Here is a 12,111-nt window from a genome sequence, read left to right as displayed (position 1 = left end):
ATATGTATGCTTTTCAAAGGAACGGGTACAATAATCCATGAAGGGTAGGAAACCCCACATTTCTTCCACAGGGTAGTCACAAGATTCTCTTGGAGAAAATAGAAAAACTGAGATTCCTCTGAAAAGAAAATGTATAATGTTCCTAATTCACTTAGCCAAAAGACATTCCCAGTGGGAAATATACTGTTTTCATTTCTGCGGAAGAAGTAATTGGTCAAAACGTTGAAGGGCGCCAAAAAATAGGTGGATGATGCATGGTGGAAACCATTTGTTGGCAGCTTTATCCCAAAGGCCAGAGTGGCCAGAAGGTTGACCTTGGAGTCAGGAAGACCTAACTCCAATCCTGCTTTGTGACCACAGGCAAATATCTTCCCTTCTCAGTGCTCCAGGCTGTGCTGGGTTTTCTCTCAGCAGAGGTTTTCCCACAGAAGCTCAGTGACCACTTGTTGGAAATGTTCTGATAAAGATTTCTTTCAGTTATCAATTGGGTTGGATGGCCTCCAAAGCCTCTTCCAACTCTGAATTTCTCTGAGTCTATGACTCGGAAGACAATGAGTGCCTCCTCTGAGTCACTTTACTCAATGGAGATACCCAATAGCTTTAACTAACGTAGACAGAAGCGACTGTCATTAAGATCTGTGACAAGATAGGAAATTCCAATAAGATGAGAATGGAAGGACTAAATCCAGGAAAGCAAATGGGACAAAAGAAAATGAGGGTCAGTTCAAAGTGCTAGTAGCATGTGATGATGACATTCACAAGTCTGAGTGTGGGAAGGATAGAGAAGAGCCAAGGAAAGAGGTCAGAATCGCCAACTCATAGAAAGGTTATTTTGCGTGGACTTAGATGGACAATCAAGACTACCCTAAAAATAAGTTCTGACCGTGTGAACAAATTTGTCCCATGTGGACTCTGGCAAAGAATTTGGAATTGTCCTTTGGTCTACCTGGGAACAATATTTTCCATAAGCAGTCACCTTCCCTGGTCCCAATCTACCCTTTGAATAGCAGTGACCATTTCACAAGCACCATGAAGTAGATTGTTTTCACACCACCATCAATCTGAGTTCACACTAGGCCATGAATAAATCAGAGTGACTAATATATTCTGAGAATAAGTCAGCCTCTCAAGTGTAAAAAGCATTCTGTGTGGACCAGGAAATCCAGCCAAGCCAACTTGGGTAACCCTTTGGTCTGGCTGAAAACTGCCACATTATCTTTAAGATCAGTGACTTCTTCCAAGACATGGTTGCAGAGCATGGGTCATTCTGGCTTCATTAAAATGAAAATAACATGAATCAGAAGGCTGCTAGTCTGCTGCTTGGTACTAAGGAAATGAGGCAGTAAAGTCTGAAAAGAAGACCCTCTATGGGTTTAATTGGAGACGGGGAAGTAAAAATGTTAAAGTCAAGAATATATTGAGTACCTAAGATGGGCCCAGCACCATACTAGCCATGGCTCCGCTAGTGGCGATGTTCCCTGAAGAGATTTCCCCCAAAATGACTGGGAAGCTTATACTGAGATTGGAGAACTGGGTCGAGGAATAAAATACAATGCACCTCTTACCTCAACTCATCTCCACAGTTGGATGACTCCACTCACTAGTCTCTAATTTAAAGGATCCGCCCAATTCTTGCCAACCCGCCCCACTTCAGCCTTCTCCCACAATGCTACAATGCACTAGCGGTTGGGTGACTTGACAGGTTTTCTACTGGGTGTCATGCTGGCTCAAAAAAGCAAGTTAGCCACCAGAAGGCAGACCACCAGGTTTGTCCATGAAACTATCCACTAAGATGTGGAGGGGCTGTGATCTCTCTTGGTCCAGGAAACAACCACAGGGATGAAGTAATTCAACAAAAAGTTGCTAAGTTTTGTTCATTGTCATTCCATAACATTTCCCATCTGGCTCTTTCTCTTTACTCACCCTGCCACTATCCTAGTTCAGGTCCTCATCAACTCTAGCCTAGAGCATTAAATTGGTCTTTTTAATTCAAGTCTCTCTAATCCATGCTCCACACAGCTGCCTAATAATCTTTCTCAAGCAAAAGTTTGACCATATCACTGCCCTGCTTAGAAATCTTTAGTAGCTTTAGGGGTCATCTAATGCAATCAATTCATTTTAAAGTTGAGAAAATGGAGGCCCAGATTGAGGAATGACTTACCCATGGTCCTACAGCAAATTAATGGTAGTGCTAAGCTTAGAACTCTCAGGCCAGAGTCCTTTCCACCATACCCCACTGCCACCTTTTATATTAATGCCTTCTCAGCTGGGCCAAGTATTTTGCAGTCCATAAAAGAGTTAAGAATATGAGGGAAAATGAATTGCTTCATGTGTTACACCACCAGAAGCCTTGATTATATCATGTTTCACTGTTGTTCATATCTCTAGTCACGTATACTTCTCTTGATAAGTAAACTTGATTAACAGGACTTGCTAAGTAGTTGAAAAGTAAAAGTTGATCCTACCATACTGACTACTTGCTTTTTGTATGAAAAAATATTATAAAATACACACACACACACACACACACACACACACACACACAATGCATCACTGATTCCCTAAATCTGGATGTGAATTAGTTTGCCCATCTTAGCTTGTATACTTGTGCATTTTGGCTTACCCAACAGATACCAATATAATGGATGAGAACCCACATCTACTGATTTCAGCCTGGGTCAGAGGAAACAGAACTCAATGATTAGTTCACCAAGTGACCATGGTAATATGATTAGCTGTCCTGTCTCCAAGTAGAATTACTCCCTGGCTTCTGAATACACCACAAGTTCTTCCACCTCTTCCTTCACACAGGCTGTTGCCTGTGCCTGAAATATTGCCCTTTTCATTCTTTACCTATTGAATTCCTGCACATCCTTTAAAGACCAATTCAAATTCCACTTCCTCCAGGAATCTTTCTTCAGTCTAATTCTCTTCTTCCCCCTCCCTTCTCATTCCCACCTTAAAGATACTTTTGTCTGCTCATTCTTCATGGAATTAGCCCATAACTTTTCACTCTTTTGCTTTCAGTGATCCTCAGACAAAATGGAATATGTTTTACTGGGATACCTTAAATTATATCATATTAAAGATTTTTAGTTCTGAAATTTGTCAACCATGCTTCTGAGAGAATTAAACTTAGAGTTCCTCTCTGCGTGTAGCCTATAGATTCTATCCATCTGAACTTTGCCCTTGTTTTTCCAATAATTTGTGCAATGTTCTCGTATAATTTCCTTAAATGTGTTATTTAGGGTCTTTGTTTCATCATGATTTGGAGTGATGCCAATGGTTATTGTATCAACTGACTGAGATCTGTGTTCAAGGTCAGGTTTTTAGAGACCTCAAGCTCAAATTTTACATTCTTTTGCTTATGCTGTAATATTTGTTGATTCAAGAGACAGTGTGAATAGTGGTGAAAGAGACAGCTTCAGAGTCAACGATACCTAGGTTCAAAATCTGTCTCTGACACAAGCCATCTTTGTGTCCCTAAGGAAGTCATTCAAGCTCTGAGTACCCTCAAGCAACTCTCTAGGACTGTAAATTGCAAAGTAGGTAACGGTCACAGGTTTGATTTTTTTTTAAGTATTGATTCATCTCTGAATTTTTCAGTTCTCTCTTTGCTGTTATCTTTTTCAGCATCCACTGCCTTATTAAGATGTCTTACCATCTGTTCTAAACAATCAATTCTAGTCTGTCTTTTTAAATCATTCTCTAAGAGCCTAGTTTCCTGCTCTATCTCTTCTTTAAATTTTTTTTTTTTTAGCTTCTCAACCACAATGGAGTTTCTCCTGGCAGTTCTGATGTCATTTTGGTTGAAGCCAATAGGCTTCCTCCACGCTACCCTTGAGGCTTTGCTCTGCTCTCCTTTAGTGTTGATGTCTTATCTGCTTATTAGACCATAAAGTAGCACTGGGTTCCAATTCCAACTGTGCTACTTAATTTCTCTGAGCCTTAGCTCCTTATCTGTAAAATGAGAAGTTTGAACTAGATGACCTTTAAAATCCTTGTTAGCTCTAAATATATGATCCTGGGAAGTTCCTCCTGATCAGGAACTATGTTTTAGCTAAACTTTGTATAGGAAGTATAGTAATTTTGGTTGCTGGTGAGAAGTAGGGCAAAGGCCACCAATTCCATCAGGAACTTTTTCTATCTTGGTCCAAAGTTGATTGACATGGCAGACAAGAGCATCATGGGAGCTGAAAAAGAATCTCCTCACCCCAGATCTACCCAGATCCTTCGTAGTTTTGAGAAGTGGTACCCCTGAGATGGTGTGAAGAGGACCTCATATTATAACCCAGAGATATTATAGGAATTAAACAAATTTCAGATCATAACTTAGAAAAGAGTTTAGATGGAAGGACACAGAGTAATACCCAGAAAAAAAGGAGTTCATCTAGTCTAACTCTCTCATTTTTCAGATAAGGAAACTGAGGCCTAGAGAAGGAAAGTAACTTTCCTCAAGTCACACCTTGTTAGCGGCAGGGCCAGAACCCAAGGCTTCTGATATGACCATTGCTAAGCACACTGTTCTACATATCATGTGTGCTTAATAAATAACTATTGAATGAAACTTATCACAATTAACCTTGTGCTAATGTCTATGTCATTTGAGTCTTGCTATGGCAAGTTTTAAGTGACTGATGAAGACTGACTATAAGTATACATCAAGCTTGAAATTTTAATTATACTTCGATCGGTAAGGCAATACTAACAAAATAAAGTATTAGCAATACTTTGATTAGTATGTGGAAAAACTAAAGTAGCTGAGAAGCTTCGCAGATCAAAGTACTCAGTACTGTGAGTATGGTAAGAAAAAGTATAAAGCTTAAAGTATAGTGATCAACAGGCAGAGATGAGAAGGGCATGTGGGGGGCACAAGGGGCAGCCCATACAAATGCATAAAATTAAGAGAGAAAAAAATGAAATCAGGGAGCAATTAGCAGTCCTGTAGTAGTTTAACTTTGCATATAAAATTAAGGTTACTGCCCTGAAACATTTTTTTAATTCAGTGTAACCTTGCTCTTTGTACCACCCCTTTCCTCCATGCCATGACTAATGGGACTGAAATGCACCTGGGACTGGCAAGCAAAAAAGAAAGAGAAGACTGAGTGAGCAAAGCTTCCGAGGAGGCAGGCATGTTCTGCTCCCCCCACCTCCCGCTGTTAAGTGATGATACGGGAAGAGCTGAAGAGCCTGGGGCAGAAGTGATCTGACTGATAGCCATGGCATGGGCTGTTCAAGGATGAGACAGAGGAATGGCAGCACAGGAAGGGCCCCTCTAAGGACTTGGCACTGACTCCCCTGCTCCACTACCAATTAGCAAACAGAGAGGATAGATCAGACAACTATACAGGCCAGCCAATAATCCAGCTATGCTAGGAAGCAGTCAGAGGGCAGGGTCTGGACAGAACAGAGTAGCCGGCAGCTAGGTGGTACAAAGGATAAAGAGATGTACTTAGGATCAAGAAGACCTCAGTTCAAATACAGCCTCAGACACTTACAAGCTATGTGACACTGAGCAAGTCACTTAAGCACTCATCCTCAGTTTCCTCATCTCTAAAACAAAGATAATAATAGCACCAACTTCCCAGAGGTGTTATAAGAATTCAATGAAATAGTATCTTTAAAATGCTTTGCAAATCTTACAACATTATATTTCTTTGTGGTTCAATCGTGTTTGACTCTTCATGACGCCATGGACCATAGCATACCAGGCCCTTCTGTCCTCCACTCTCTTCCAAAGTCTGTCCAAGCTCATGCTTATTGCTTCCATGGCATTATCCATTCATCTCAACCTTTGCCATCCCCTTTTCCTCTAACCTTCAATCTTTCCCAACATCAGGGTCTTTTCCAATGAATCCTAACTTCTCATTATGTGACCAAAGTATTTAAGCTTCAGTTTCCATATTTAAACTTCCAGAGAATAGTTTGAATAAGTATTGACTGATTTTGATCTTGCTGTCCAAGGGTCTCTCAAAAGTCTTCTCCAGCACTACAATTTGAAAGCACTGATTCTGCAGAGCTCAGTTTTCTTGATAATCTAACTCTCACAGCCCATCCACTGCTACTGGAAAAACCATGGCTTTGACTATATGAACCTTTGCTGGCAAGGTGATATTTACTTTTTAGTGTGCTGTCCAGATTTGTCATAGTTTTCCTTCCAAGGAGCTTTGTGTCCTTTAATTTCACAGTTGAAGTCCCTATCTGCAGTGATCTTTGAGGCCAAGAATATAAAATCTAGCACTGCTTCCATTTTTCTCCCTCTCTTTGCTGGGAAGTGACGGGACCAATTGCCAAGACCTTGCTGTTTTATTTTGGTTTTTTTAATGTTAAGCTTCAAGCCATGTTGGTTATTATCCTTATTATCATTGTTTAAACACTTGCATTATGTTTCTGAAACTCCTGGACTTGGGGTATGCTATAGAGTGGTATGGGGCTCCCAGGGTCATAGAGAAACCATGAGCACCTAGCCCACATGGTGGTTCAATATAGTTGCTTTAATAGATTTGGTCTTATTTTCTTTTGCTTGTGTGGTTATAATTAAAGAACTGTATAAAGTTCAGCCATGTTTATGTGATTAACTCCATCGTGCCACACTAGTGTAGTTGTATTCATTGCAACATCAAAAAGAAAAGGGGTTGTGAAGCCTTGATAAGTAGGGCCTGAGCCAAGAGTCTAACTGGATATATTCACAAAGATCCCACCCCAGATTGATGAGACAGATGCTGCCACCCACAAAAGGAGCCGAGCTAGGAGACTGAGGTAACCAGATATCTGAAAACCATAGAGAGGACTTGGTATTTCCCATAAGTGCCCTCTGGTCCTGGATAAGGAGCATTAATACCTAGGTAAACATAGGATTGCCAATGCCTGGTCCTTATTATTGAATAGTATCAGACAAGTGACCTTCTGGGCTCCTGGTAATTAAATCAGGTTCTCAGCTTCAAGAACTTAGAGAGTCACTTACCTGCCCATGACACCAGAGTAGGACTTGTTGGGAATCTTTGAATTAGTATTGGTTATTGAAAAAGATGATTGTTCGAAAAGACTTACATGAACTGATGCAAAGGAAAGTGAGCAGAACCAGAACATTGTACACTGTAACAATATTGTACAATGACCAACTGTGAATGAGTTAGCTATTCTCAGCAATACAGTGATCCAAGACAATTTCAAAGGATTCCTGATGAAGAATGCTGTCCACCTCCAGAAAAAGAACTGATGGAGTCTAAGTGCAGATCGAGCAATACTTTTCCTTACTTTGTTTTTATGTTTTTTGTCTGTTTTCTTTCACAATGTGCCTACTATGGAAATAGGTTTGCATAACTGCACATGTATAATCTATATCAAATTGCTAGAATGAAGGAGGAGAGGAGTGAGGTAGAAAACCCTAATTTTTTTAAAAATATTAAAAATTGGTTTTTACTAGTAATTAGAAAAAATAGAATATTTTTTTACAAAATTAAAAAGAAAAGTATGGTTGTTAGTAAGATTCTCCTGGAATCCTCCAGCACTATCACTATCTTAATTCGTAACTGAAAACATTTCCTCCATCACTTTCTCAATTCTGTACAATACACCATAAGTACTATATAATATGTAAATGTAATCAACAAATCAAGCCCTGATTTGTACCTTTGGTAATTTCTGAAATCTAAATGTTCACACTGAATATTTAATAATCAGCTTTCCCGAGCTTGTTTGAACTGGCTGCATCACACCTTTGCTAATATTTGAACCTTTCCACTCCACCCTCTTTGCCTCAGTTTCCTCATCTGTGAAATGAGCTAGAGAAGGAAATGGCAAACCCTTCCAGTATCTCTGCCAAGAAAACCCCAAATGGGGTCGTGAAGGGTCAGACACGACTGAACAACAACTACATCGACAAGACCATTACCCTGCTTCACATCTGGACTATTGTAATAGCTTTCTAACTGGTCTTTCAGACTCTAGTTTCTCCTCTCAACAATCCATCTCCCACACAACTGCCAATGTAATCTTCCTAAGGCCTCGAGTCATACCCCTGCTCAAAACAAAGCAAAACAAATACAAACTTTAGTGGCTCTCTATTGCTTCTAGCAAAAATGCAAACTTCTTAGCCTGACCTTTTAGACCCTCCACAACTTGATTTTCACCTGCTCCACATTCCAGCCGACTTAGATTATGAGCTGTTCCCCATACTGTATTTCATCTCTCATCTCAGTGCATTTGCACAAGCCATCTCTAGGTTTTCAATTCACTTTCATTAATTTCAAATTAATATGTATTTACTTATCTCTGTAGTTGTTCTACACCAGCACCACCCCCCCAAATGTAGGCCCCTGGAGCGCGGGGATTGGCATGCTTTGTCTTCATATCCCCTTTGCCTAGCATAGGGCCTTACACAAACTAGGCTCTTAATTAATATTTGTTAAATTGAATTGTTGGATTCCCATTTGGTCATCACAGCAATCTGGGGCCATTTAGTGTATGGGTAACATGGTCTGGAGGTGTTGTTGTATTACAGTTCAATACAATCCCCAAAATTTGTAATAAGACAGTCAACTATAGAAGGTAAAAATTCATTTAATATACTTTGTCTATTAAGACAAGAAAGTATGTCATGCATTTTAGAAAGATTTTCATCAAAAACAATTGAAGTTTTCCCAAATTTTTATTCTTAAAAGAATAAGTTTAAGTTATCTCCACAAAACCGGGTAAATAAGGTCATAGTATATATCAGAAGTACTCAATTTGCTCCATTTAGGTAATAATCATACATCAACAGTGGGATCAAGTATGGAATATTTTTCTAACATGCTCAAAGAGTCTGGAGTTGTGTCTTCTCTTTCAAAGACTCAAAACTGCCTTGGAAGCAGTATAGTTGGCCAGCTGACCATGAAGATAATCAGTGATTGTTCTAAGACTCCAGGAAAGAATCCTAGGGGTGCTAAGCCTGATTCTGGTATCATAAGATCAGAGGATCTTAGAGATCACCTAGTTCAACACCCTCATTTTACAAGGGAGGAAACCAAGGCCCAGGGAGGTTATTCTTTTTCATGTCTTTCCTAAGTTCATGATTTTAAAAAAATATTTATCAAGTAATATTTCATGGATCTGTGATATCCTCTGGGTGGCCAAATGCCCTGCCCAGCAAAAATCACAGTGCCTCTGAAACTTGGATTATCTTTGAGAGTTGCTATAGCAAAAAATAATCCATTCCTCTGTGACAACCTAGTGATGAGCCTCTTCAAATTTGGCTAGAATGGCACTCCGCACAGCAACCCATCACTAGTCTGCCCTCAAAGCCTTTTCCACCTGGGTAGGACCTGCAGGGGCTTGAGCGTTGCTGGCAGAGCCTTTGAAAATACAGACTTATCCACACACCTCATGGGAGAAGTTAATTTTATTTTTAAACATGCTTATTTCTTTAAGATTTATTATACATTTTCAAAATCTTTTCAATGACTTTTAAGTTTTTATTTTAGTGTTAGGGTATTTGGACTATGTTTTTCTATTCAAACTCATCCTGTCTTTTGGTCTTTCTCAGGTAGAAATATATCTTGTTTTTTGTTCTTGAGAAACTTAGTGTATCATCAATTATAAAATAATGTAGTTATGTTATTTTAACAAGATCTTTCTCATCTGTTCCACCTAATGAAATTGACCTTTTGTGTTCACAGCTTCCACATCTAGGAAGGACATAGTAGAGGCTAGACAGTCACCTGTTGGGAATGTTATTGAGATTATTTCTGCTCAGGTACAGATTGGATGAGTTGGTCTTAGAAGTTTCTTCTGCCTGGGGATTCTGGCCATGGGCCAGGTCTCCTGGGAGAGAGGAGGGCTTCCAGTTTTAGTAACTTATATCAACGTTAGGTCTGGGGACCAGGGATTCAAAAGTTCATTGGAATGACAAATCTCCCCCTCACTTTAATGAGAATACAAGGGAAATTCAGGGGAAATTGATCAATCATAGGATTCTAATATCTGAAGGGCTGTTACACAGAAGAGGGATTAGCTTTGTTCTTCTTGGCCCTAGAGGACAGAAGCAGGAGCAGAGAAGGAGATTTAGGCTTGAAGTAAGGGGAAAATTCCTGAGTTAGATCTATTTAAAAGTGGAATGAGATGCCTCCAGAGGTAATAGATCTTGTCGCTGGAGATCTGCAAGAGGAAGGCAGGTGGCCACTTTGGGGGATGTTGGAGATGGAATTCTTGTTCAGATACCACGGCCTTTTAGATCTTTTTCCAACTCTGTCATTCTGTGAGCACCTACACAGTCTTCTTCTGCTGGGGACTCAGGGGTACTAGAACCAGCTCAAACTGGCTCCCAAGAGTTGGTTGTTAAATTTTCAGTGTGAGCATTTACACTTTGGAAATTAGCAAACACTATAAATTGAGGCTTGAATTACTGTTTCATTGATTGTCCAAGAGGTTCCCAAACTTATTTGGCCTACTGCCTCCTTTTCAAAAAAATTACTCAGTACCCCCCTGGAAATCTACTTTCTTTAACCCTTTAACAATTTTTTTTTGAAAATTGCATCACCCTGAGGCTACAACTGCCCCCCATCATTCCATTGCCCCCCAGGGGGCAGTATTGCTCACTTTGGGAACCTATGGTAGACTTAAGAAAGTGATGGATAAAATGTTAATGGTACGGATTAAACCTAAAAATGTGTCCTACGTACATTTTTCCCTAGAGAATCAATTGTGAAACATTTGTCAGCACACCACTGTGGGGACTCCATGTTGCTTTTGGGAGAGTGACAATAGGAACCAAGCAGGTGAGGTTGCATAATTTGAGCCAAGGCTTAGATGAGACAAACACTGTGCTCACACAATGTCTACTATCCAAATGAAATATGCAACTCTTAGTCCTTACTAGCTAGACATCTGGTCATGTGGAAACACCTTTATTTTTGAGGGCACAAGGACATAGAGCTCTAGAACTTTCAAAAAAGCATTTAAGTTAGTTCTGATGGCTTCAATTTTCCTCTAGAGTATGAGGTGCAGTTGCTGCAAATCTGTCTGTCAGAAGGTGTACAGACTTTCTCCATCTCATTTCTTATCTAGAAAGGAATTGGCAGGTAACAAGTTTTGGAAGCCTCAAAGTGGCTGTTGGTGAGGGTCTAGTTTGTCTCTTATTCTCTGGATTCTCAGAAGGTTCATGGTACAGTCTTGAGTGCTCTCTGTAACAACCTTGGAATTGATTGTGTGACATGGAAGACCCTGGCAATGGACTGCTCAGCATGGAGTGCCCACATCAGAGAAGATGCTGTACTCTATGAGCAAAGCAGAATTGAAACAGCTCAAAGGAAACACGAGATGCACAAATTTAGATTATCTACCCCAAATGTTCACTCAGACTATTTGTGCCCGACCTGTGGTAGAGCATTTTGAGCTGGTACTGGGCTGATCAACCACAGTCAGACACATTGAAACTTGACTCTAGCACAGTGATGTCATTGTGGTCCTCCTCTAGAACAAAGGACAATAACCAATCAGCTAATTAGAGTGCTCACTTTGTGGGGCTCGACTTGACCATTGGCAAGCCATTCAACCCCTTTGGTTTCTTAGCTCCTCACCTAGAAAGTGAGGGAATTAGATTAAATGATATTGAAGGACCATTCCAGCTCTAATTCAATTATTCTAGAATCCTATGACCTGAGTTTGAAACCTGTCAATGCTATTCTACTTACTATCTGTATGACCTCGGGTGAGTAACTGCCCTTTTCTGGACCTCCTTTTTCTCATCTGTAAGATGAAGGAGCTGGATCAAATGACCTCTAAAGTCCCATCAGCAGAAAGTGTCTTGCCTAAAGTCACGTGAATACTAAGCAGTAAAGCTAGAGGTAGGATATGGGCCTTCCCAGAACTCATGAAATTGTAACATTTATAGTCACATATTGTACCTATGCATAAGGCTACACGTTATTAAGTTCACTACTCAAAGTCCTTGAAATAAGTGAAAGTGCTCAGAAAGCCAAAAATACAGATTGAAAACTGAAATCTTTGGACATAAAAAAAATCTACGGACAAGACTCAGAGAGAGGGAAAGGGAGAGGGAGAGGGAAAAGGAGAGGGAGAGACAGAGAGAGGCAGAGACAGAGAGAGACAGAGACAGAGAGAATATATTTT

This window comes from Notamacropus eugenii, chromosome X, assembly GCF_028372415.1.
Source record: "Notamacropus eugenii isolate mMacEug1 chromosome X, mMacEug1.pri_v2, whole genome shotgun sequence".
Classification (NCBI taxonomy): Eukaryota; Metazoa; Chordata; class Mammalia; order Diprotodontia; family Macropodidae; genus Notamacropus; species Notamacropus eugenii.
This window is presented reverse-complemented; position numbering follows the sequence as displayed.